The sequence below is a fragment of the Eurosta solidaginis genome, chromosome 2 (assembly GCF_040869045.1).
Source record: "Eurosta solidaginis isolate ZX-2024a chromosome 2, ASM4086904v1, whole genome shotgun sequence".
NCBI lineage: Eukaryota > Metazoa > Arthropoda > Insecta > Diptera > Tephritidae > Eurosta > Eurosta solidaginis.
The window spans coordinates 81,636,168-81,662,597 of NC_090320.1; the positions used below are offsets into that span (position 1 = coordinate 81,636,168).

A 26,430-nucleotide genomic window follows, 5' to 3' on the forward strand; every position below is an offset into this window, starting at 1 on the left:
TAAGCACGCGATCTGGCGGCCAATAGTAGAGTTTAATTTGAGTTATCAATCAGTTTGGTTATTAAGCCAGCGAGTAGCAAAGTATAAGGGTTATTGTGAAGTACTCTAATAAAGGCCATTTTTCCATTATTCAATATTGGAGTTATTTATTCAACAGTTTAGTGATTCGAACTTAGCAGAGGATTGCAAATAAGAGGATTTGCAAATAAAATTCGTTACAATATTTTCTTTTATTTCTTCAGCATGAAAAAGTAATATCCAAAAAATGTTGACATTGACATGAAATAAAAACAAAACGTATTTTTTGCATAAGAATTCATGAATTCGTCTATATTTTTTACATTTATAAATAAAGAACACCAATTGAAAAAAAGTGTCGGGAAATAATAAATCGTGAAAATTAATAAGCAAATTAATAAGTTAAACGTTCGCGAAGTAAAATATTGTTTATAATTATTAAATACACATTTGCTTAATTTCAATATGGCTCATTGGTAAAATTTAAATACCTGTACAGTGTTTATGTTAGGTGATTTACTAGGTGGCGGTGCTCAGGGTATTTTTATTGTTTTTTACAAATATTTATTGGCACAAATAAAAAATTGTATTTGCGTTTTCGGACTATTAGAACGGAGGTCAAAAGGCGTCATTTGATACCGCCATCAACACAATTAAGTTTTGCATCGTCACCTAGTAAGGTCCTTTTAATAGCATTTACTTATATTGCTTTTTATTTAGCTTCAGGGGAGATTTGATGACAACATTGAACATAGGAATTTTAATGGCTGGTGCTGAACTAATGAAGACTCATTGTGCTCGTCACAAAGCACCAAGGTACCGTGTAAGCCCCTACCTCCTTGAGAGAAATCAAAAGGGGAGGTTCGAGACGGATTTTGAGAACTTACGACACTCACCTACCCATTTTAATGAGAATTTCCGGATGAGTCCACAAACGTTTGATATCTTGTACGAGGAACTAATTCCACATTTACGGAGGAAGCGGAACAATAGACCAAAGACTTCATATCGGAAAAAGCAAAATTGGCAATGGTTTTAGAGTAAGACCTTATTAACTGTTAAGTTTCTTTCATGAAGTTAATGAGATAAATAGGTACTTAGCAACAGGCGATTTGGGTAGACATATAGCCTCCTGCTACATAGTCAGTAAGCAACGTTTTGGCACTATAATATCCCACGTCTGTCAAGCTATATGCACAGCTTTGAAGAGCCAAATACCACCATTCAACCAACAAACCATATCCGCAGTAGCTAAGGGATACAAAGAAAAATGGAATTTTCCAAATTGCGTTGGTGCCATCGACGGTAAGCATGTGGCAATTAAAGCGCCTCCAAAAAGCGGAAGCATATTTTTTAATTACAAGGTAAGATGCCCATACCCTCTTCATAACAAAAAGTGACATAGCTTAGAATGGTTGTGGTTGTGCTATAAATAAACAGGCTGTAACTTTTATGAGTGTTTTTTTTTTTATCCAAACGAACTGAAAGTCTGGTGGTTGTATAGGGACGAAAACGGAAGAGAGAGGATGGTAGAAAATGAGCCAAGGGGTAGAAAAGCGAAGCTCGATAGACAGATGTTGTATTTTGGGTAAGGTCAGACCGAAAGGGAAAGAAGATTTTAAGACGTCGGGAGAGAGGTAGGAAACACAGAGGGGCTCAGGGTTAAGGGAGGACAGTGATGCTGTTGGTGAGGGGAGATTAGATTAAGTACATTTAGATCGTGTACTGGCGCGTTACATTGGACTATTCATGAAAGTTTTAGCCTGATTATAATAGTTTGATCATGAGATTTATATTTGATATATTTATATCTTTTTCTTTCCATGGAGGGTTTTCAGTCTATAGTTCTTTTGGCTGCTTGTTACGCGTGCTATAAATTTACTAATGTAGACGTATGAGCATATGGCAGTGAAGGTGATTCTAACATTTTCAAGAACTCTGTATTCGGCTCAAAGATAATAAGAGATCAGTTGCAATTTCCCCCTGAAACAAATATCAACGGGAGAAACGTAACACATTTCATTGTTGCGGACGATGCCTTCCCATTGAGTAAATGAATAATGAAGCCCTATTCTCATAGATTGCTGACAAGATCTGATTAAAATTTCTGGTCAAGAAATCAGCAGCGGAGAATGGATACTTGGAGAATATGAAAGCTGGAAGGATCAAACCGAATCAAGTTTTTTTTATGGAAGGCCATCTTAATATGGAAAATATATACGTGATTTACTCAAGGAGTACGTTAATTCAAACGAGGGATCTGTTCCATGGCAAAATGATGTGGCGTTTGTATGACCATGGTATGTATTAGCAACAGACATAGGAGATGTACACATATTGGTTTTTGACAAAAGTAATTATGTTTTGAATTTACCACTTTAAGTTCCAAAACATAGCACATTGAAGAGTACTAATAGTCGAAATATAGTTACAGCTTTTTGTCTTAACTTTCAATTTTCGATAAGCCAAAATAGGTGGAACTAAATTTTATTTCCTCCTAATTTTCACTATAACTAGTCCCATGAAGGTATCGTGTACTTTTTATAGCAATTTTTTAATTGTAATATAAATTTTACGTTTCTATATGTCATGATAGTCATTATTAAGTAAAGCTGTGTTAGATATTAAAGATAAAACATACCGAATTTTAATTACGAATAATTTGCAGAAAATCCATGGCCATAAAAGTTCATAATTTAAAAAGGCATGTGTGCCGAACTACAGGTTTCGAAGGGTCCTTAAATGATCCCGGAAGGTTCTCAAAATGATACCAAATTAGTCCCAAAATTAATCAAATCCCGAAAACCATCCAGAAATGATCCTGGAATAGTCTTTCGGACAACGGATATATCAATGATGAAGCCCACAAATACCATACCGAAAATAGTGTGCCATTGCGATGTACCGTACCTTCTGCTTTAGTTTCCTCTCAGTCTCTCCCTCTACTCCTTCCCATCCCACTCCCTCCCCGATCCTACTCCCAACCCCTAATATCTTGGTCGATGCCACTTCCTTTGACGTTCTGGGCTTAGCCTTGCTGCGTACGTATGTTACACCAGCCTTTGGTAGACTGGATTTTAAACTCTCAGATCTTGGACAGTATACGCAATCACTCCTCTTTTTCACAACACTTCTTCCGAGATGCAGTACCTCGTCCTGTTTTCCAACTGCCGCTATTATATTAGAATGTGATGTGTGAAAAATTAAATCAATAATAATATGAGTATTTCAATAAATTAAATCATTCTTTTTATTTAATATGTATGTGAATATAATGTTATAGGCGTAAGTTCATTCAGTTTTGGGACGAGCTATGTCTTTGCTGGGCTATCTTCTCCAATAATGTGTTCATGAAGTCACAGCACGCTTCATGAGCTAACGGCATAGGAAGCTGTTTAAGAAGGTATTCAAAACCTGTAAATGCCTACTTGAAAGGCGATTCAGACTCGGCTTGTTCCCTACCATTAATGAGATCTTGTCGTTGTTGCAAAACGCTGCCAAACGTCTTTCATACCTCTTCGCTTTGTGATTGGCGTGCTGGGTGTGAAGTCGGTGTTGGAGCCTGCGTGAAAGATAAATGCGAAAGTAGATTGCAATATGCTGGTTAAAGAGAGCAAATCGAAAGGTGAAACCCTAACTTAGTGATAGCAAACGGTCATGTTATAGAATGGCTTGTGGGGGATAAACTAGAGGCCGCCACCACTCATAATTGCACGTATAGTTTTGTTTTTTCGAGGAGCATAACTTTTGGATTCCCTCAATCAACAAAAACATATTGGACTAACTGTAAACTTAGATAATCATACTGGGGACTAGGGGCATCAGGTGTTCCGGCTTCGGCATCAGTGGTTTACGTAAACGTTCTGGAAATTTACATAATTATATATATAATTATATATAAATTTAAAATTTTCAAATTAATTCGCTTACTTTCTTTTTTGCGAAACATTTGGCAAAAACGACATTTCAGCAGCGAACTCCCAATCTACGCTCTCGCTTATTGATGGTTCGCTTAGCGGTTCTCCCCCATCACTCCCGCTTTTAGCTTTCCGAGCCACCTTTTCCCTATATCTGTAGCTCTCCCTCAAACTGATCCAAGCTGCTTTGCATTCTTCACCTACAAATTTTAGTCATCTTTTATATGGATATTGATGATATTACCTAGAAATGCTTTATTCACTTATCAGGCTTTGATAGAACGACACCAATTTGCTCCCAAGACTGCTCCACCGCGTTTTTGTTGGAATGTAAGGGGTCGCCGATATTCCAGATACGTGGTCTGGCCTTTACTTCCTCAATTAAAATTAACTTTTCTTCCGAAGAAAAGTTAAATGTACGCTTTTGGCGCTTTTGCTGGCTGGGGCGTATATTATCCATTTTTATATATGTTTTAATACTAAAACTTTCGAATGAAGCAATAATATTTGAACTTCCAACAGCAACTGTCAGTTTCTTGAAGATATAAATGCAAAGTCAAACCCAGAGTTGTCAGGGCGTCTTTTTCTTAAAAAAACTTTATAAACTAGTTGTAGAAAATGTATGAAATTACTTTAGAACTGCGTACTGCGAAAGAAATTGTTATGGTCCACTTGGGAGTTTCACCCTTGGAACGTACCAGTGGCTAGTGATAGGGAAAACGTTTGGATTCACCCTCACTCATGTCTGCCTGGGGTGGTTAAAATAAAATTTTGTTAGTTTCGTGCGGGTGGCATCGTCAAAAATTCCCATGACATTGACGAATTTTCAATAACACCTGGCTCAATTGTGTAAGTGGCTCATCTCATCAGCTGATTTTATTCGTTTCATTTTACTGGCATAGAGATTGTCAAAAGGAGATGGCAAACGCAAAATGAACCGATGCATTGGCAATTATGCGCTGTCGTGGTGGTAAAATTTTACCTAATTTAGCGCACAACGTTCCCACAACACACAAAAGTTGCAAAGTTTTACGCTTTCTCTACGTTCCATTCACCTAACATCAACACAAAGATTTGACAGCCGGAACGCGACATGTATAATGCTGTAGGGATGAGCTAACCATAACAATGAACCAATCGATAATCGCCGCCACAGTTAGATAACTGCGTTTTTCCATCCCTGAATGGAATGGAAACATTTTTCTAACAACGCCAGGATGGCATTGTGCGCCATTTTCCGGAAAGGGAGATAAAAAAGTGCGCTGAGTGTGGTCGGCCGCGAAAATTATTGCTCCCGAAAAAGAGGGGAACAAAAAAGTTTGGCAAAAGTGGTGGCCGAAAATAGAAAAATCGGTAAAAGTCTTTGTAGCGCGTGCTAAACCCGTATAATTAATAAAAAAAAATTATTTAGCGCAGTTTGTTGATAATTTGTTGTTTAATTACGCGTGTGTTATACCGCCAGCTAGCGAAAAAAAGCTTTCGTGCGGACATTACTGTATTACAGCCACACGTCGCCATTCGACAAAGCAAGCACAAGAAATCCTGTTAATAATTTTCAATTAATTTTCCATTTAATCAACGTTGCTATACGATAATTAATTCAGTATACATAAATGAACTAAATCATCCGTGTGTGTTTCGTAAGTGTGAAGGGACTTTTTTAGGAACCGCGAATCATCAATCACGCTCTTTAAGTGTGCTTAGCGCAACCACCACCAACTGCGCCAACCACCATCGCCAGTGGCCACAACAACCACTGGACCGCGCAACCACAACCGCAACCCCATCGGCAGCGCCAACCAAACGCGCCGCACCCACTAGGCTTACCACCAGCACCAGGTATAACAACCACGGTAGGGCCGCTAAGCATAGGCCTGCTGCAACACCAGCTACAATAACAACAGCAGGGCCGCTAAGCATAGGCCTGCTGCAACATCAGCTACAACAACAACAGCAGGGCCTGCTACAACACCAGCCTTAACAACAACACCAGCAGGGCCGCCGAACATAGGCCTGCTGCAACACCACCAGCTTTAACAACAACAACAGCAGGGTCGCCGAATATAGGCCTGCTGCAACAGCACCTACAACCACAACAACGTTTGAAACCTGGTGAGTTCGTTCCGGATACGGAAAACCCCATTTTTCTGTTACCTTAAGTTTAATGAACCTATGTTAGATTTCTGAATTAACACCATCTTAAATATACCTCAATGTAGGTACATGCAACATCAGAAAAAAAGGGGAAATACTTGATATCGATATTAGAGTTGGGTCTTTCATTCTGAACTTCTTCAATTGACCCGGTCTGAACGAGTGAACTAGATCTTCGATTTCGGTTCTAGTGGTTCTTTTAGTTCATTTGTTCCTTTAGTTCGTTTTGTCTAATGGCATTCTTTCTCACTTCTCGTTCGAGAACATTGTAAATTCATACATACATACGTAGGAATTCTGAGCACAAATGTCAATGAGGCCACCTACACTAAATAGTTATGGGAAACATCTTTTGTAAAAAACTAATTCAGTCCTTAAACTTGAAAGGATCATATTTACATTTTGTGTCTGAGCTCTTCCAATTTCCTGGAAAGTTGTAACTTCTTTTTTTTGAAGTTAATTAACCATATATGTATATATTACTTATTTACTCATAGCCCATTTAAATATACCATTTAAATATACCAGGCATTGCTGCATACACCCCCCATCAGTACTTGTTGGCTTTTTTTTGCGGGTGCAAGCAGCAGTGAGCAGGTTTGCTTGGAAAGAAAAAAAAAGGAGGAACAGATGAACAAGAGGAACAACTTGTTCGTTCATCAGAAAAGAACTAAAGAATCGAATCTCTGAAATGAGCGAACAAGCACAACTCTAATCCACATGAACGCCAATCAAAATTTTTCGTCCTTCATGCATAAAATGTATTCTTTTAATACTATGCACGTATATGACGTCTAGGGCGCATTCGTTTTAAATATAATTAGATTGCAAGGAAGAACACTTTTGAAAGGCGTGAATTATTGCCGCTGACGGCCAATAAGCACTGAACTTTTTGCACCATCTGTGCATGATTATCGAAACGTTAATATTTACTGCATACCCAAATTGGAAAATTAAATTTAAACTCATTGTTAGATTGAAAATCAAATGAATAAAACTAAGGATGTGGTATCAAATGCATAGTCATGATAAATGCATTGACTGTATATGTAAATTTAGCTTTAAGAGACTATACATGCTAATCCGTACGCTATATATTATTAATTAAGAGTGTTCAACCATTTCCATTTGCCTTTATCGAAGATTAATACATTTATACATAAATAGATATATAAGAGCTTCTTTGATTTTCAACTTCACAAGCAAACATATTATATGTTCTAGATAATTAATTTAGAAAAGTTTAGTCTGTACCTTTCTGATAGTGTGAGGCCCATTCTGAACTGCATACAAGCTTTTAATATAGTTTTTATTATATAACTTTCTTAGGTGGTATAAACAATGCGTATAACAGATTTAAATGAAATAATGAAACGCATTGAAAACAAACAAGTACTTTTTTTTGTCTAGATGCAGGTAAAATGTACTGAACATTCTGAAGGATACTGCTTAAGTTTGATAACAATTGCAATTGTTTGAAAGCCTAGTATATTTATCGCTAAATCTACGAAGACAAGAAGCTATTTCTTATTAAAAGCCTAGAATTCTTCTTTAACTTTTCCCTTTTCCAGAAAAAATTAGTATGTAAAAATATAAGAATTGCTCCCATGGGCTGTAGGGTTATTTTAAGTAAACCCAAAACAAACAAAAATTATATCATTTGGATTTTTTTTTGAAATGAATTGTGTATAAAAGCCTTGTAATAATGGGAATGCTGATGTCTAGCTTTATTTAGAAGGCACTAGGTAATTCAGGTAAGGGGACATCGAAAATTAGGTGCGTCGATGGCCATGGATGAGGGTGGGTCAAGCACCGGGCGTCGCAACAACGCCCGCGGCGCACCCTTTATATATTCGGCCTTGTTATTTTTAATTTATTTTTATCCTTTCTTTTTTGTCATTTTTTGATTTTTCAGCGTTAGCAACCGGTCATGTCCGGTGCGTTAAATTTTTTTTGAATATTTTTATTTTGAATTTTAAATTTTGGTTCGGCCGGATGTTGTTTTAGTCCATTTTTTAAAAGGAATGATATGACCTTTTTTCTGTTTATGGCGCAGGACAGCAAGGTTGGCAAGAACCCCGCCCAGCCGACATGACCAGCCACAGAGCACCACTAGATCATGCCGACTGCCTTCCTTGCTGCTCCCATAGTAGATGTGTAACCATAACAAAATTTAGCCAAACGAAATTTTTCTTGGGCTTTTCTTATCTGTCATTTTATATGGATTTTTTAGTTTTCTTTTGAACTGCGTACAGCCCTATAAGTGTGACAAGAAAAAATTTAAATTTAGTTACATTCGATTATTGAATACAAAAACAAAAACGTTTAAACAGCAATATATCGAAACTCTGATGTTTGGAAATGTACCAAGCCTTTTGTAGCTACATATATAGGAGTATTACACATATGAATAAAAAATACTTTTTATTTGGATGCCGACCACGTTTGTAAGAGGAGAAGACGGATACTATTTGAACATGCCAAATTGTGATCAAACAAAATGTGTATCTTGCATGCAGTTTTATGCTCACCGGTTCATGATCAGAGATAACTATTTAAATCACCTTCACTATTTTAAAAATTTATTGAGTCAAAACTCCGTGGCAAAGATGATTTCCGAAAGATTGAAAATCATGCGCAGAAATCAGCAAAAACTGCGCGCTGAAGAATATATACAATTACGTGATGCTATCAATGAAGATTCTATTATTACTGTGTCTACTATAGGTCAAAAAGTTATACTTCCATCGTCATTTACGGGTTCAGCGCGTTATATGCAGGAAAATACATAAGACGCGATGACATATGTAAGTACGTCATTATAGACGCTCTGATTTATTTATAACATTCAATTGTACTGCTGAATCGCCAGAAATAACTAAAGAGCTTTTTGATTCACAAAAGTCATATGATCGACATGATATTGTAGCTAGAGTTTTTGATTTAAAAATGAGAAAGAAATGAGAAATTTTAACCAAAAAATGCATACTTGGAGAACTTAGGTGCCACATGGTCACAGTAGAAAGGCAAAAACGGGGGTTACCGTATTGTCATATATTGCTTTGGCTGCAGGCGAAAATTCAACCACACGAAATAGATAGCATTATTTGTGGTGAAATACCCAGCCAAGGCGATGACCCACTCCTGTACGACATTGTGTGCAAAAATATGATACATGGACCATGTGGACAACATGATATATATTTCCCCATACATGGCAGATGGTAAGTGTGTAAGAGATTTCCCCGCAGTTATATCGCTGAGACACAGTCTGGCGAAGATGGCTAGCCAACATACCGTAGACGGTGTCCGGAAAATGGAGTTAATATTGCCGACCTTGATGTGCGTGGAACTATGACCAGAATAGACAATAGCTGGGCTGTTCCTTATTGCCCTGTACTCCTGCGATGTTTTTCGGCACATATTAAATTTGAATACTGTCATTTCGTTAAAGCTATAAATACATTTCGTCGGCTTAACGTGCAAAGGTTCTAAGTGCCATTTTAGAAATGTTGAACAAAACAAAAAAACTGAATAATAATTTAATATAAATATCTGTGGAGTTTTGACAAAACAACTTATCTCAAGATAGGAAATATTTTAGATATTAATTGCATGTAATTTTGTCAATTGGTATGCATATTTTGGTCTTACTGGTTTATTTCTATGATGTTTAGTTAGAAAGTTACAGTATACGAAATATCAACTTAACTCATTTTTTTCCAAACTGTGTCGGTGAAAACAACTTTTCTCAGTTAAGTCGAAAAATTCAAAAAACTTCAAATAATTGTAATCATTGTAGTTTTTCTATAACAACTTATTTCGATTTAAGGCGGCCATGAAAATAAAATCGTATTTCACAAAGCACCCTTTTTTCAAATAAATTGTTATGTCAAATTACAATTAATTTTTTTGGCAACTTATATTGAAACAGTTTGTTTTGTGAAATTAGTATCGGGGTAATTTTGAAAAAACAAGACGTCTTATTTTGAAATACGTGCTTTTGTAAAAGTGAAAAGAGTGTTCAATATATTTTTTTATCTATAAATAAGTGCTTTTGCCAAATGCTGTATTGAAAAAATTTCAAAAATAAGTGATTTCGGTTACAATAAAACCATTAAAACTAAATATGCAAAGGGGACGCCAGATGGCAGATATGGCTATGAAAGTGTCTAAAAATACAAATCTAGTTAATTTATCAGAACCAAGTGTGTCAAAGCCATATTTTCATGATGATGGATTAGTGTTAGAGCCACTACCTAATGAGAAAATGAAATCTTTTGATACTAGTGTTATTGATATACTAAATTCATATAACGTGCAACAAAAAAATACGAAAAACAGTGAAAGTGATACAGAAAGTTCAGAATCTTGTGATAATGAAGATATTTTTTATGAGACAGATTTTCTTTACTCGGATTATATACCATCTACTCTGTCGAATTTGAGTTCTACTTCGGAGAATATCGAAGACAGATTAGTAGTTGCAAGTTATAGTACTAATTGGGATCTACCCGAAGAAAATGATTCTCCCCAAGAATGAAGGAAATGAATAAACTTAATAAGCAAAACAAAAATTTGGGTAAATACTGGGTACTAATAAAAATAAAAAAATGCCATCTAAACAAATTGAAAGGTTAAAAAAATGCCGCAGGAACTGTCACTTAAAACTAAACTTTGACCAGCAGAAAACCCTTTTTAAAAATTATTGGAGTTTGGGGGACTACACTAAACGCCGACAATTTATATCAAGTTTAATTGAAGTTGAGGCGAAAAATTCGGAAACTTTTCGAAAATCAGCAAATCCTCGAGATCGCAAATATAACTATTTGTATCACTTTGAGATCAGTTCCGCAAGACATCGGGTATGTAAAATGTGTTTCTTAAAAATATTTGGGGAAACCGAAGAAATGATCAAAACAGTAAACAAATACAAAGTTCTCTGGAGTGTGGTGGACTTGTTAAGGGAGATCGCCGCGGAAAACACGCTCCATCACACAAACTCTCAATCGAAAAGCATAATGAAGTTTTGGAGCACATAAGCAGCATACCAAAATATCAAAGTCAGTATAGCCGTAGACACACCAACATGTTGTACTTCCAAAGTGATCTCAATATTTCGAAGTTATACAATCTGTATGCGGAAAAATTTGATGATCCAGTTTCAAAATCGAAATATTGTGAAATTTTTCGTTCTTTGAATATCAAATTCAAAAAGCCGTAGCTTGATTTGTGCAACACTTGCGAGAAGTTTATGTTGCAAATACAAAATTCTTTGGACGCCGAAGAAAAATCTAGTCTTAAGTCACTACAAAAAGAGCATTACGACCAAGCAGACTTTGCCTATAGCTGTAAGAAAGCCGATAAACAACTTTCTGTAGCCGACAAAACTGTCATGATGTTTTCAATGGATTTACAACAATGTTTTCCGACTCCACATATAAATGCATCAGTGTTTTTTTACAAGCGTCCGTTATAGATACATATTTTCACAATGCATGAGGGATCTACAAACAAAGCTCATTGTTTCATTTGGAATGAGACAATCGCAAAGAGGGAATCAAATGATATAGGGTCGTGTATTTTTAAATGCCTTTCAACGGTACCTCCGATGGTCAAACACATTATTTTATATAGTGACTCATGCCCTGGGCAAAATCGCAATGCCAATATCTGAGCAATGTTCCAAATTATTTTAAAAACACAACTATTGAAACTAGTGGGCCTTAGTTCTATAGGTGGTCGCCTTTTCGAGATATCGCCATAAACGTGGACCAGGGGTGACTCTAGAATGTGTTTGTACGATATGGGTATCAAATTAAAGGTATTAATGAGGGTTTTAAAAGGGAGTGGCCCTTAGTTTTATATGTGAAGGCGTTTTCGAGATATCGACCAAAATGTGGACCAGGGTGATCCAGAACATCATCTGTCGGGTACCGCTAATTTATTTATATATGTAATACCACGAACAGTATTCCTTCGAAGATTCCAAGGGCTTTTGATTTCACCCTGCAAAACTTTTTCATTTTCTTCTACTTAATATGGTAGGTATCACACCCATTTTACCAAGTTTTTTTCTAAAGTTATATTTTGCGTCAACAGACCAATACAATTACCATGTTTCATCCCTTTTTTCGTATTTGGTATATAATTATGGCATTTTTTTCATTTTTCGTAATTTTCGATATCGAAAAAGTGGGCGTGGTCATAGTCGGATTTCGGCCAGCGGAAGGACAGACGGTGGACTGTGTATAAAAACTGGGCGTGGCTTCAACCGATTTCGCCCTTTTTCACAGAAAACAGTTATCGTCCCAGAATCTAAGCCTCTACCAAATTTCACAAGGATTGGGCGGAGCCACGCCCATTTTGAAATTTTCTTTTATTTTTGAATTTTGTTGCACCATATCATTACTGGAGTTGAATGTTGACATAATTTACTTATATACTGTAAAGATATTAACTTTTCTTTTAAAATTTGAATTAAAAAAAAAATTTTTTTTAAAAAGTGGGCGTGGTCGTTCTCCGATTTTGCTAATTTTTATTAAGCATATAATAATAATACATATAGTAATAAGAGCAACGTTCCTGCCAAATTTCATCAGGATATCTTCAACGACTGCCAAATTACAGCTTGCAAAACTTCTAAATTACCTTCTTTTAAAAGTGGGCGGTGCCACGCCCATTGTCCAAAATGTTACTATTTTTCTATTCTACGTCATAAGTTCAACTCACCTACCAAGTTTCATCGCTTAATCCGTATTTGGTAATGAATTATCGCACTTTTTCGATTTTTCGAAATTTTCGATATCGAAAAAGTGGGCGTGGTTATTGTCCGATATCGTTCATTTTAAATAGCGATCTGAGATGAGTGCCCAGGAACCTACGTACCAAATTTCATCAAGATACCTCAAAATTTACTCAAGTTATCGTGTTAACGGACGGACGGACATGGCTCAATCGAATTTTTTTTCGATACTGATGATTTTGATATATGGAAGTCTATATCTATCTCGATTCCTTTATACCTGTACAACCAACCGTTATCCAATCAAAGTTAATATACTCTGTGAGCTCTGCTCAACTGAGTATAAAAAATGGAATAAGCAGCACACTGCAAAATTTTCTTTTTGAAATAGTCATAAAGAGAAGTTTTCAAACCCGGAGGCAGCATTTTAAACTTTTGATGATATGTATAAATATATAATTCATTTATTCACTTTTAAATTATGTTTTCCCACGGGCGAGAAATTCGAATGGAAAAAGATACGCTTGTTGCGATATAAAAAGTCTACACCAGGCTTATTGCATTATAAGAATTCCTTTTTTTTGATATTAATCAAAGACGACGAAAAAATTTCGATTTTTCGTTAAATAATTGCTACGCAGGACCCCTGGCTATTTCTTCCAGCAAGAAGAAAGACGTGTTGGATGTGTTACCTTTTATAAATACAGAGTTCCACTGTTACTACAAAACTTTAAAAGTTGAAGGCGATTGCGAAGTGGAAGTAGACTCAGATATTGACGAAATCGAAGAAAATGAATAACGAGATTTTTATAATAATAATAAAATTTAATATTTTAAATATGTGCATATGTAACTATTCATAAAAGTTATTGGATTTCCATAAAAATATATTATGTGTTTTTTACGTTTCACCTTATTTCACACTTGTTTGCTTGGCTAAGTCTTACAAAACAACCTATTTTAAAATAGGTGGAAATTTTTATCTATTTTATGTAGAAAATAGTTTTGACAAAACATCTTAATTGAAATAAGTATAAGTTTTACATAAAAAAAATTTTGACATAACAACATATATAATTTTAAAGGCATTTTAAAGAAAAGTACTGCATTAAAAATTAAGAAATACATTTTAAAATGCGGGGCAAATTTCCTTTTATTATATCCGCTGTATACTTTGCCTTAAATATCTTTCAGTTTTATTCAAATCACATATTTAGCTCTCCTGAAAAGTTGTCAGATTTGAAATAAGTTGTTTTGTCAAAATTTCACAGATATATATATATTTTTTAATGCAATTTTGTCAACTTTCATATTTCATTTAAGTTAAAAAAATACAAATTAAAAAAATAGAATGAGCGCCCTCAAATAAGCTTGTTTTGGACTTAGCACATTTTATGGAATTATACTCACTTTATGTATTGGACTTAGGACATTTTACAAAACGAAGTATTGCAGTAAAAGATTTTTGCCAACGGCGTATTTTATTATCACAAAAAAATATTATACAGTCTTACTTCGTTGCTGTCGTTTAAATGAAAACATAAGTAATTAATGGAAAATTTTTGTTTTGGGTATCCCAAGAATTAATAAGTATATAGTCTTCCTCGTTGCTGTTTGTAAATTAGAAATTAAACAAAAATAAATAGATATCACTCATGTGGCAGGTCGTCATAATATTGGTGGCAGTCTCTTGGCAAAGAAGTTTTTATATACTGTAAATCTGCGTATCGGCGGCCACCGTGGTGTTATGGTAAGGTGCTCCGCCTATCACACCGTATGCCCTGGGTTCAACTCCCGGGCAAAGCAACATCAAAATTTTAGAAATAACCCACTCAGCATTTAGATGATTAAATTTTCAATTTCCCTACATATGAATACAATTAGATTACTCTTTCTGAATAAATAATGAGTTATCATACTATCGAACAAAAGAAATAATCAAATATGAATACTTTTGATGATCAAAAATTGAAAAGCATTTTCGATCACTTTTTGGAATCAATTTTGAAGTCCTTTGATGATTACATTTTAATATTTCATAAAAACCAACAAAAAAATAATCAAATATGCTTGCCTTTGATGATCAAAAACTGAATATAGTTTTTCAATCGGATTTTGGAATCATATTTGAATCAAAGATGTTTACTTTAGGTGATCAAAAATTTATAATCATTTTTAATTCACCTTTCTGAATCTTTTCTGACTATATTTGTTGACTGAATAATGAGTTTTATACTTGTTAAAATTTTACTTTTTATTGAAAATCTTTTTTTTTCACATACACACATTTTTTCAATCATGAAGTTCAGAAAAAATATGTATTTAAAATTTTTATTATTAAGACATTCTTCAAGATAATGCAATGCAAATGCTGCTCGTGCCCGAAGATTTCCCAACTATTTCTCTACCTTCGGCTTCCCAGAAAATATATAATAGTTGGACAATATAAAAGTTGTGAGCTATTTGACCAGGTAAGTGAAACTCTCTTGACATATGTACCTGGATATGTCTTCAACATCCCGTACCGTATCGTATTTTAAGATGTTGACGATCATAGCTGATGTTGAATGTTGTAGTCGCAGGTGTATATCGGTCAAGTTTGTTTGCGAGTGACCTGTGGTTCAAATAGCTCACTTCCGCATGCTTTCTTCCCCTGATGAAATAAAAGTATTATGTAGTATCTTATTTTGAATGAGATATGAAGAATAAATGCATCATAATCGCATTCAAAACTGATTCAAAAATCTCAACCAAAACGATTGAAATATGTTCACGAATATGATCAGAAAATGACTGTGAAAAGCAGTCAAATATTACTCTAAAACAATTAAAGCAAAATTTTACAATGATATCAAATACGAATAAAAAGCGTTTCGAAATATGAATCATAAATGATTAATCAAGAATAATCATATCTATGGTACATTTTTCTCCCGACGTTACGTAAATTTTCGAACAGAAAATGCTTTTAAATTTGAACGTTTTTAATCATCTTGGGGTATGATATTTAAATATTTTTTGATCAAAATTTTCAAAAAATGCTGGCTGGGAAGATTTTTCAATTAGAAGAAAATTTTTCTAAGCGGGGTCGCCCCTCGGCAGTATCTGGCAAGCACTCCGAGTGTATTTCTGCAATGAAAAGCTCTCAGTGGAAACTCATCTGCCTTGCAGATGCCGTTCGGAGTCGGCATAAAACATGTAGGTCCCGTCCGGCCAATTTGTAGGGAAAAATCAAGAGGAGCACGACGCAAATTGGAAGAGAAGCTCGGCCTTAGATCTCTTCGGAGGTTATCGCGCCTTACATTTATTTTTTTTAATTTTAAATCTGCCTATTTTCTGGCTGTTAATTTTCTTCTTTCTACGTGAAGTTGAGTCAAATTAGACCATTCAGTTGGCACAACACTTCTGTCCACTCTTTGTTGCAAATAGCTCCATGGCTCTGGAAAACGCAATTTATAAAATATTTCACATTGCGGCGTGTATTTTATTGCACGAATGACTTTTGATTCACCTTTTCCGCGACCAGGACGAATTGTTTTTAAATATGGTATGCCCCTAAAACATTTGAAAAAATTGTGATCCAAATACTCTACCATATAAGGTGTCGGTTTCTTTCGAGCATTGCGACATATTTCAATATACTCTGCTGGTACATTAACAATTCGGTGTTTAATCGCACGCTCGATAACTGAATGGACGCTGTCAGCTTCCATTTGTGTGTGTCCCGTTTCGAGTATTTTTTGCTCAATTGTTACTTACGCCATGTTTAATAGATGTATTGAGCAAAGCGTTACTCATAGTAACATTCCTATTGTGGTACGTGCACCAATCACTATAAAGAATAATTTTCGTATCAGCTGCATTCTCGGTAAGTTTTGGAACTATTTTCTTCTCGATGAAGTACACCCAAATGCTAGCAAATTCTTCCGCAGATACTCCACCTTCTACTTCATTCCATATGAAACAATAAGCATCATGACTTATCAAATTGTAGAATACCAAATTGTGGACTTGCAACTTCGCGCCGTAATAAAGGCTGCTTACTTGGGATTTTGGTGCAATTAAGACCGCTTGCAGATCGACAGTAAACACAAATGCCTCTTCGATTTTGTCTTTTTGCTTCTCTTCCCTAGCTTCGTGTTTTTTTTCTGGTGAAGATTGTAGACGTCATCCAAAATATCTCCCACAGAATGTCGAGCACATATTTCACACTGTACTTTTTTTAGGGTAGTGTAGGCGCAGGTTTTTAACAGCAAATGCATCATGAAACGCCGAAATAGAGAGTGGGGTTCCCCCACGTGCCTTACAAAAATCCTTTTCGTAAAAATCAAATAGTTGTTTTTTTGAAGACCATTCTGGCAAAAGATATTTTTTGTTCGTTGTTGCACGGCAGTATTGTGATTCCATGGTCGGTAGAGAATCGAAAAATGAATTAAGATTTTGACGTGCAATGCTACAATGTTTTTTTGGTGCGTTCTGTGTAGTGTTTATTGAAATCGTTGTCTGTTTGACCCAATTTAGCACCATACGTTTGCCAATGCTAAGAGTATTCAAAAAGAATGTTTGGCAAACTTTAACATTTTTTTGCTGTACCCTTACATGGTGTTGTAATGTTCGACCCCTTTCTTGTCTGGTTTTTATCTTTACGATTTCGCATTCTTGCAGGTGTTGTTACTTAAATCAATGTATTTACGTAAGTTTGTTTTTCTTTCCAATCCTTTTTCCATAACTGTTTAAAGATTACTTGTCTTTGGTCTTCAGTGACTTCTGCACAGTGGAGGGTAGCAGACCCAGTGGCTTTTTTACACCTACATCGTTCTCCAATAACTCTTGCATTTCTAACTCTCCGATGATTCCACACGCCATTATCTTTTTTTTTCCCCACGTAAAGTTTGCCATTTTCTCTCAGTTTTTTATTTTTTGCTCGTCCGAATCGCTATTAAAGCCGTAGGGCACCAGTCCCATAACTCCATCATCTGCCTGATTACCATATTCGCTGAAATACTCGTTGTTGTTTTTATCAGTGTCCATTGAAATGTCTAAATATATGCAAATTTTAGTCCAACTCATATTCATTAAATTGAATTTGATATTTTTTACCTTTAAAAAATAAATAAATTAAAATTTGTTCGAATTATGGCGTTAAAAGTATCTCAGACAAATTAAATGAAAAAGGGAGGAGCCACGCCCATTTTGAAATTTTCTTTTATTTTTGTATTTTGTTGCACCATATCATTACTGGAGTTGAATGTTGACATAATTTACTTATATACTGCAAAGATTTTAAATTTTTTGTTAAAATTTTACTTTAAAACAATTTTTTAAAGTAAAATTACGTGGTCCTTCTCCGATTTTGCTAATTTTTATTAAGCGCACACATAGTAATAGGAGTAACGTTCCTGCCAAATTCCATCATGATATCTTCAACGACTGCCAAATTACAGCTTGCAAAAATTTTAAATTACCTTCTTTTAAAAGTGGGCGGTGCCACGCCCATTGTTCAAAATTTTACTAATTTTCTATTCTGCGTCATAAATTCAACTCATCTACCAAGTTTCGTCTTTTAAAAGTGGGCGGTGCCACGCCCATTGTCCAAAATTTTACTAATTTTATATTCTGCGTCATAAATTCAACTCATCTACCAAGTTTCGTCGCTTTCGCTGTCTTTTGTAATGAATTATCGCACTTTTTCCGTTTTTCGAAATTTTCGATATCGAAAAAGTGGGCGTGGTTATAGTCCGATATCGTTCATTTTAAATAGCAATCTGAGATGAGTGCTCAGGAACCTACATACCAAATTTCATCAAGATACTTCAAAATTTACTCAAGTTATCGTGTTAACGGACGGACGGACGGACGGACATGGCTCAATCAAATTTTTTTTCGATCCTGATTATTTGGATATATGGAAGTCTATATCTATCTCGATTCCTCTATATATGTACAACCAACCGTTATCCAATCAAACTTAATATACTCTGTGAGCTCTGCTCAACTGAGTATAAAAATAGAATGAGCGCCCTCAAATAAGCTTGTTTTGGACTTAGCACATTTTATGGAATTATACTCACTTTATGTATTGGACTTAGGACATTTTACAAAACGAAGTATTGCAGTAAAAGATTTTTTGCCAACGGCGTATTTTATTATCACAAAAAAATATTATACAGTCTTACTTCGTTGCTGTCGTTTAAAGGAAAACATAAGTAATTAATGGAAAATTTTTGTTTTGGGTATCCCAAGAATTAATAAATCTATAGTCTTCCTCGTTGCTGTTTGTAAATTAGAAATTAAACAAAAATAAATAGATATCACTCATGTGGCAGGTCGTCATAATATTGGTGGCAGTCTCTTGGCAAAGAAGTTTTTATATACTGTAAATCTGCGTATCGGCGGCCACCGTGGTGTGATGGTAGCGTGCTCCGCCTATCACACCGTATGCCCTGGGTTCAACTACCGGGCAAAGCAACATCAGAATTTTATAAATAAGATTTTTCAATTAGAAGAAAATTTTTCTAAGCGGGGTCGCCCCTCGGCAGTGTCTGGCAAGCACTCCGAGTGTATTTCTGCAATGAAAAGCTCTCAGTGGAAACTCATCTGCCTTGCAGATGCCGTTCGGAGTCGGCATAAAACATGTAGGTTCCGTCCGGCCAATATGTAGGGAAAAATCAAGAGGAGCACGACGCAAATTGGAAGAGAAGCTCGGCCTTAGATCTCTTCGGAGGTTATCGCGCCTTACATTTATTTTTTTAAATTTTAAATCTGCCTATTTTCTGGCTGTTAATTTTCTTCTTTCTACGTGAAGTTGAGTCAAATTAGACCATTCAGTTGGCACAACACTTCTGTCCACTCTTTGTTACAAATAGCTCCATGGCTCTGGAAAACCCAATTTATAAAATATTTCACATTGCGGCGTGTATTTTATTGCACGAATGACTTTTGATTCACCTTTTCCGCGACCAGGACGAATTGTTTTTAAATATGATATGCCCCTGAAAGATTTGAAAAAATTGTGATTCAAATACTCTACCATATAAGGTGTCGGTTTCTTTCGAGCATTGCGACATATTTCAATATACTCTGCTGGTACATTAACAATTCGGTGTTTAATCGCACAGTCGATAACTGAATGGACGCTGTCAGCTTCCATTTGTGTGTGTCCGGTTTCGAGTATTTTTTGCTCAATTGTTACTTACGCCATGTTTAATAGATGTATTGAGCAAAGCGTTACTCATAGTAACATTCCTATTGTGGTACGTGCACCAATCACTATAAAGGATAATTTTCGTATCAGCTTCATTCTCGGTAAGTTTTGGAACTATTTTCTTCTCGATGAAGTACACCCAAATGCTAGCAAATTCTTCCGCAGATACTCCACCTTCTACTTCATTCCATATGAAACAATAAGCACCATGACTTATCAAATTGTAGAATACCAAATTGTGGACTTGCAACTTCGTGCAGTAATAAAGGCTGCTTACTTGGGATTTTGGTGCCATTAAGACCGCTTGCAGATCGACAGTAAACACAAAGGCCTCTTCGATTTTGTCTTTTTGCTTCTCTTCCCTAGCTTCATGTTTTTTTTGTCTGGTGAAGATTGTAGACGTCATCCAAAATATCTCCCACAGAATGCCTGAAATACTCGTTGTTGTTTTTATCAGTGTCCATTGAAATGTCTAAATATATGCAAATTTTAGTCCAATTCATATTCATTAAATTGAATTTGATATTTTTTACCTTTAAAAAATAAATAAATTAAAATAAGCAAAGAATTTTGCTTGAGCACAAAAAACAACACACAGTACTATATGTAGAAATTACATTAGACTAGTCAGAATCAGTCAGAAACACTCAGAGACAGTCATGGACTGCTGGAACGTGTTCCGGTATGCGGTTCTCTGACTGGTATTATATATGATTTTTATGTTTGACAATTGTACTAGGTTTGGTCAGTAAAAGTACCGGAACAAAACTATTGTCAAGTGGACTTAGCGCGTGCGTTTTGTCATATGTGTACATGTTACTTTTGCACACCGCTGCTTAGATCACTTTAAAATAAGAGTCGACAAGGTTTTTTTTTAACATAGTATGTATTTTCAAATTATCCACCGAACTGCATCAGCATTTAATTTTTGGCAAAAAGTGGACTTAGCACCTTTGCACGTTAAGCCGACGATTTGCAAATATGTTAATAAGGGACCAGATCAAGCTACATTTTCTTTTCAAAATACTTTGGATAAGATTCAAAAATATCTCAACGGTCGGCATATAAGCACTTCAGAGCCTTTCTGGCGTTTTTAGACGGTTTTATTTAGCTTGACTTGACAGGCAGGCCGTTGTGAACGAATTTTCTAATTGAAATTTAAGTAACTTCCCGATAAGCTACAAGCTTGGAACTTGGAATATAGTTCAGAACCCGATGACAATGCAATAATAAGAAAAAATCGCCGCTAGGTGGCGCAAGGATCGATATATTCACAAAAATCGTATTTGTGGTCCGATTTGGCTCATATTTGGAACACATAATACGTACAAGAATAAAAAGCGGCCTATGAAAAAAAATCGCCGCTAGGTGGCGCAAGGATCGAGATATCCACAAAAATCGTATTTGTGGTTCGACTTGGCTCATATTTGGAACACATAATACATACAAGAATAGAAAGGGACCTATGAAAAAAATCGGCGCTAGGTGGCGCAAGAATCGAGTAATTCACAAAAATCGTATTTGTGGTCCGATTTGGTTCATATTTGGAACACATAATACATGCAAGAATAAAAAGCGACCTATGAAAAAATCTCCGCTAGGTGGCGCGAGGATCGATTAATTCACAAAAAACGTATTTGTGGTGCGATTGGGCTCATATTTGGAACACATAATACATGCAAGAATAAAAAGCGACATATGAAAAAAAATCGCCGCTAGGTGGCGCAAGAATCGAGATATTCACAAAAATCGTATTTGTGGTCCGATTTGGCTCATATTTGGAAAACATAATACACACAAGAATAGAAAGTGACCTATGAAAAAATCGCCGCTAGGTGGCGCAAAGATCGAGATTTAAAAAAATCGTATTTGTGGTCCGATTTGCTCCATATTTGGAACACATAATACATACATGAATAGAAAGCGACCTATGATGTCCGATTTGGCTCATATTTGGAACAAATATTACATACAGTCCGGTAGAAGTGGCATCAAAATATTTTGGAGTTGGAGGAGATACAAGCATACGTGGCGCAGAGTCGATTAAAGTCTTTGGAAGGATTATGTATTGAGGACTTAGATTGTAACAAATTGTCAGGAAAGAGCCCTTGTAATAATGAGTCACTAAATGAACTAAATAGAATAAGAATTAATAGGCAATTAAATAAAGACTAAAAACTTGAAGATAAAAAATTAAAAAAAATTTTTAAGCTAAACGGTTTTATTGAAAAATATACTTACATGAAGTAATAATAATACTAAAAGCTACAAAATAATTAGGTAGGTCCTTGGTACTAGTCATCACACTCCTCACCAATCTAGGGCGTTGATCAGATAATTAAATAAAAGCGTTGGACGCATAAAATTTCTATTGATAGTCATAAGACCAACTGAACTTTAATCAGGTTACGCTCCGCTTCACAGTTTTAGAAATTTCACGCGCCCAACGCTTTTATTTAATTGTCTGATCAACGCCCTAGATTGATAAGGAGTGTGATGACTAGTACCTAGGACCTACCTAATTATTTTCTAGCTTTTAGTATTATTATTACTTCATGTAAATATTGTTTTCAATAAAACCGTTTAACTTAAACATTTTTTTTTTAATTATTTTATTTTTTGTTTTTTGATTTTCCCATAAATAAAAATAAAATAAATGTAAGGCGCGATAATCTTCGAAGAGATTTCAGGCCGAGCTTCTATTCCAATTTGCGTCGTGCTCCTTTTAATTTTTCCTGCAAATTGTCGGAACGGACCTACTTGTTTTATGTCGACTCCGAACGGCATCTGCAAGGCAGATGAGTTTTCACTGAGAGCTTTTCATGGCAGAAATACACTCGGAGTGCTTGCCAAGCACTGCCGAGGGGCGACCCCGCTTAAAAACAAAATTTCTTCTAAGTGAAAAAACTTGTGTCTAAAATTTTGATGTTGCTTTTCACGGGGTGTGAACCCTGGATCGTAGGTGTGGATGGCGGAGCACGCTACCTTCACACCACGGCGGCCACCCATTCCTATCCATGAGCGATATCCAACTACTGAACACTTTAGCAGGGCATTTGGAGAATGGGCAACGAGTGTAGTTCTCGGAATATGATGTACACCGAGTTCTGGAAAACCCCCGTAAAACTACGTGGATGGCATTTTTTGAACTATGCGCTACCGATTCTTTTGCGAAAACTCTTCAAGGATGAATTCTGTGAAGACTTACTTTTCAATGAACGCAGAAGGCGTAACGATTCCGATCTACAAATTTCTGAAGATTTAATAAATCAAGGTTTGAAAAAATTTTACGACTATTATGATAATGATTGAATAAGTAGTTAACATTTCTTTTAAGGTTTGTTTGACATCGAGGACAAGTAATAGGCCTTTGCGAAAAAGATTTATCCAGTTTTGGGTTGCCTTCCTCAAATCGTGATATTCAATGACCGGAATGCTCTTTTGAGACAATCTTGAGGCGCTCATGTGACTTAAATTATTTAAATGCCTACCTTAAAGATAATATATCGAAAATGGTTTGGGATCAGCAGCTGACATATTGTAACGAATTTAGTGCAATTCCTCTTATTTGCAACCCTCTACTAACGTTCAAATCACTAAACTGTTGAATAAATAACTTCACTATTCAATAATGCAAAATGGCCTTTATTAAAGTACTTCACAATAACACTTATACTTCGCAACTGATAGCTTGTTTAAATCAAACTGATTCTCGTGCCTCAACTGTTGCTGCTTTTTATATAGTGTTTGGTTTCCTCGTTGGCATATTTCTAGGCGCTTCTATTTATAGAACTTACTAGTTAATTATCAGCTATAAAATTACCAGTTATAACTACGTTTTTAGCTTCTCATATGCGCGTGTATATGTGAGTAATACTTGCACAAATGATTGCATACTTTTGGGAGTATCTCAGATATATACATGTGTTTGTGCGTTACTCTCCGCAGCTTGTACGTACATATGTGTAGACATAATGATTGATTCGTTTATGTAGATACAACTTGCTATTTGCGACGACATTGATGTTACTGTCGATGTTTGTGCACATATTGCAGCCAATATCATGTTCAAGTCTGTGGTGGTAGCTGTCTGCGGTGTTTCATTTTTCTCCTCCAATTTTGTTGTCTCATCGCCATTAAGATGAAAGACATACTCTTCCACGTTAATTCCTTTTAATTCCATTGCGTCTCGCAGTCGTGCCTGAAGTTCGAGTTTGTTGCGGGTTGTATTCAATCCACGGCTCTCCAACTCCTTCTTCAGTTGCTGGATCTTTAATTCACTCCACTTTGCCATGTCCTTGTTGTACCCAAAATCTTCGGAATTTATTCAACAATTCCTCTTCTGACACCAATTGTAACGAATTTAGTGCAATTCCTCTTATTTGCAACCTTGAACTAACGTTCGAATCCCTGAACTGTTGAATAAATAACTCCACTATTCAATAATGCATATGGCCTTTATTAAAGTACTTCACAATAACACTTATACTTCGCAACTGATAGCTTGCTTAAATCAAACTGATTGTCTTGCCTCAACTGTTGCTGCTTTTTATACTGCTTGGTTTCCTCGTTGACATATTTCTAGGCGCTTCTATTTCTAGAATTAACTAGTTAGTGTAGGGTTCTTATTATCTTTATTTAACTTTGCATTTTAGTTACTTTGAACTTTTTAATTTTTAAATAGGGTTCTTATTATCTTTATTTAACTTTGTATTTTAGTTACTTTGAACTTTTTAATTTTTAAATGTATTATCAATATTTTAAGTTTCAATATTGATTTTCAATTTTCAAAAATATTCATGATTGTAAAAAAATAAAAAAATATATTGACGCATACATTTAGGCGTTTTAAAAAATATAATTTAAATTTTTATTATAAAATAAAAACGTAGTTTCAATTACTACAGTTAGTTATCAGCTATAAAATTACCAGCTATAACTACGTGTATAGCTTCTCAAATGCGCGTGTTTTTGTGAGTGATACTTGCACAAATGATTGCATACTTTTGGGAGCATCTCAGATATATGCATGTGTTTGTGTGTTACTCTCCGCTGCTTGTACGTACATATGTGTAGACATAATGATTGATTCGTTTATGTAGATACAAGTGACTGCCTGCTTTATTGTTGTTGTGGCTTCATTAACTTAGCATCAGACTAGTGATGTGAGTATCACTTAGTTTCACTAATATTCGTCACAATATGATAAAGTCGTTGACAGCATTGGAAACTAAAGAGGTCAAGCATTTTTCTTAGATGCTCCTGGTGGTTGTGGAGAAACTTTTCTACTTAATCTTCTTCTCGCATATACCAGATGTAAAGGTCACGTGACGCTGGTTGTAGCATTATCGGGAATTGCATTGACTCTTTTATCTGGTGGTCGAACAGGCCACTCCACTTTTAAATTACCCTTAAACGTGTCCCTCCAAGAAAAAAAAGGTTTGTTCCATTCGAAAGAACGGGTCACTGGCTAAAATAATACAAGAAGCAATTCTTATAGTGTGGGATGAGTGTACAATGACTACCCAAGCACATATTGAAGCAGTAGATCATACATTAAAAGACCTAAGATCAAACGGCAAACCCTTTGGTGGGATAACAATCCTTTTTGCATGGGATTTTCGTCAGACTTTGCCAGTAGTGGCGAAAGAAACTCGAGCTGATATTGTTAAACCCTGCTTCAAATCATCGTTATTATGGATTCACCTCGAATAATTGTGTCGGCAAACAAACATGAGAGCACATCTTATCGGGACTATAAGTACATTTCCCCAGGATTTATTAGATATTGGAGATCGTAAAGTTTTCACTGAGAACGGCTACTTTATAGTAGATTCAAAGCTTGTGAATGTGATGCTTAACGTGAACGAACTAATATCAGAAGTTTACCCAAATATTGAAGAGCTATCCAGCAAGTCATATACTTCGCTATGCGAACGGGCTATCATTTTACCAAGGAATAAGACTGTAGACGAAATAAAGAACATAATTCTAGATAGAGTTCCTGGCGAAGTTAAAGAGTATATATCAAATGACACTGTTCTTAATAATGAAGATGCCGTTCACCATCCAATTGAGTTTTAACCCTGCCAGATCAGCCGTTTCAGCTCAGTTTAAACTTAAATTAAAGTTGAATGAAAAACTGAAAAAAAAAAATGAATAGCGGACGCGAGTGCAATTTACCTCAATAGCTGCTTGAAGAACATCGAAAAAACACGTGGTTCTAGTTAAAATTTCATAAAAAATACACATAAATGCACGAGTAACAAAGTAATTAAATTGCGATGATTATGTAAGAATACAAGTGTTCCTAGCGTTAAAATTGACGAATTTCAAGTTTAATTGCTCCAGAGGTGAATTAGGTACTTATCCACGATTTGATGATTACTATT

At 35.5% G+C, this 26,430-nt stretch overlaps 1 protein-coding gene and 1 pseudogene across 15 annotated transcripts in view; both read right to left on the minus strand.

Moving 5' to 3' along the window:
- wwk (white walker) overlaps nucleotides 1–26,430 on the minus strand; it is a 600,820-nt gene that overhangs the window by 553,118 nt on the left and 21,272 nt on the right. The gene's annotated exons all lie outside the window — the stretch shown is intronic.
- On the minus strand, nucleotides 16,716–25,783 carry LOC137239078 (uncharacterized; annotated as a pseudogene).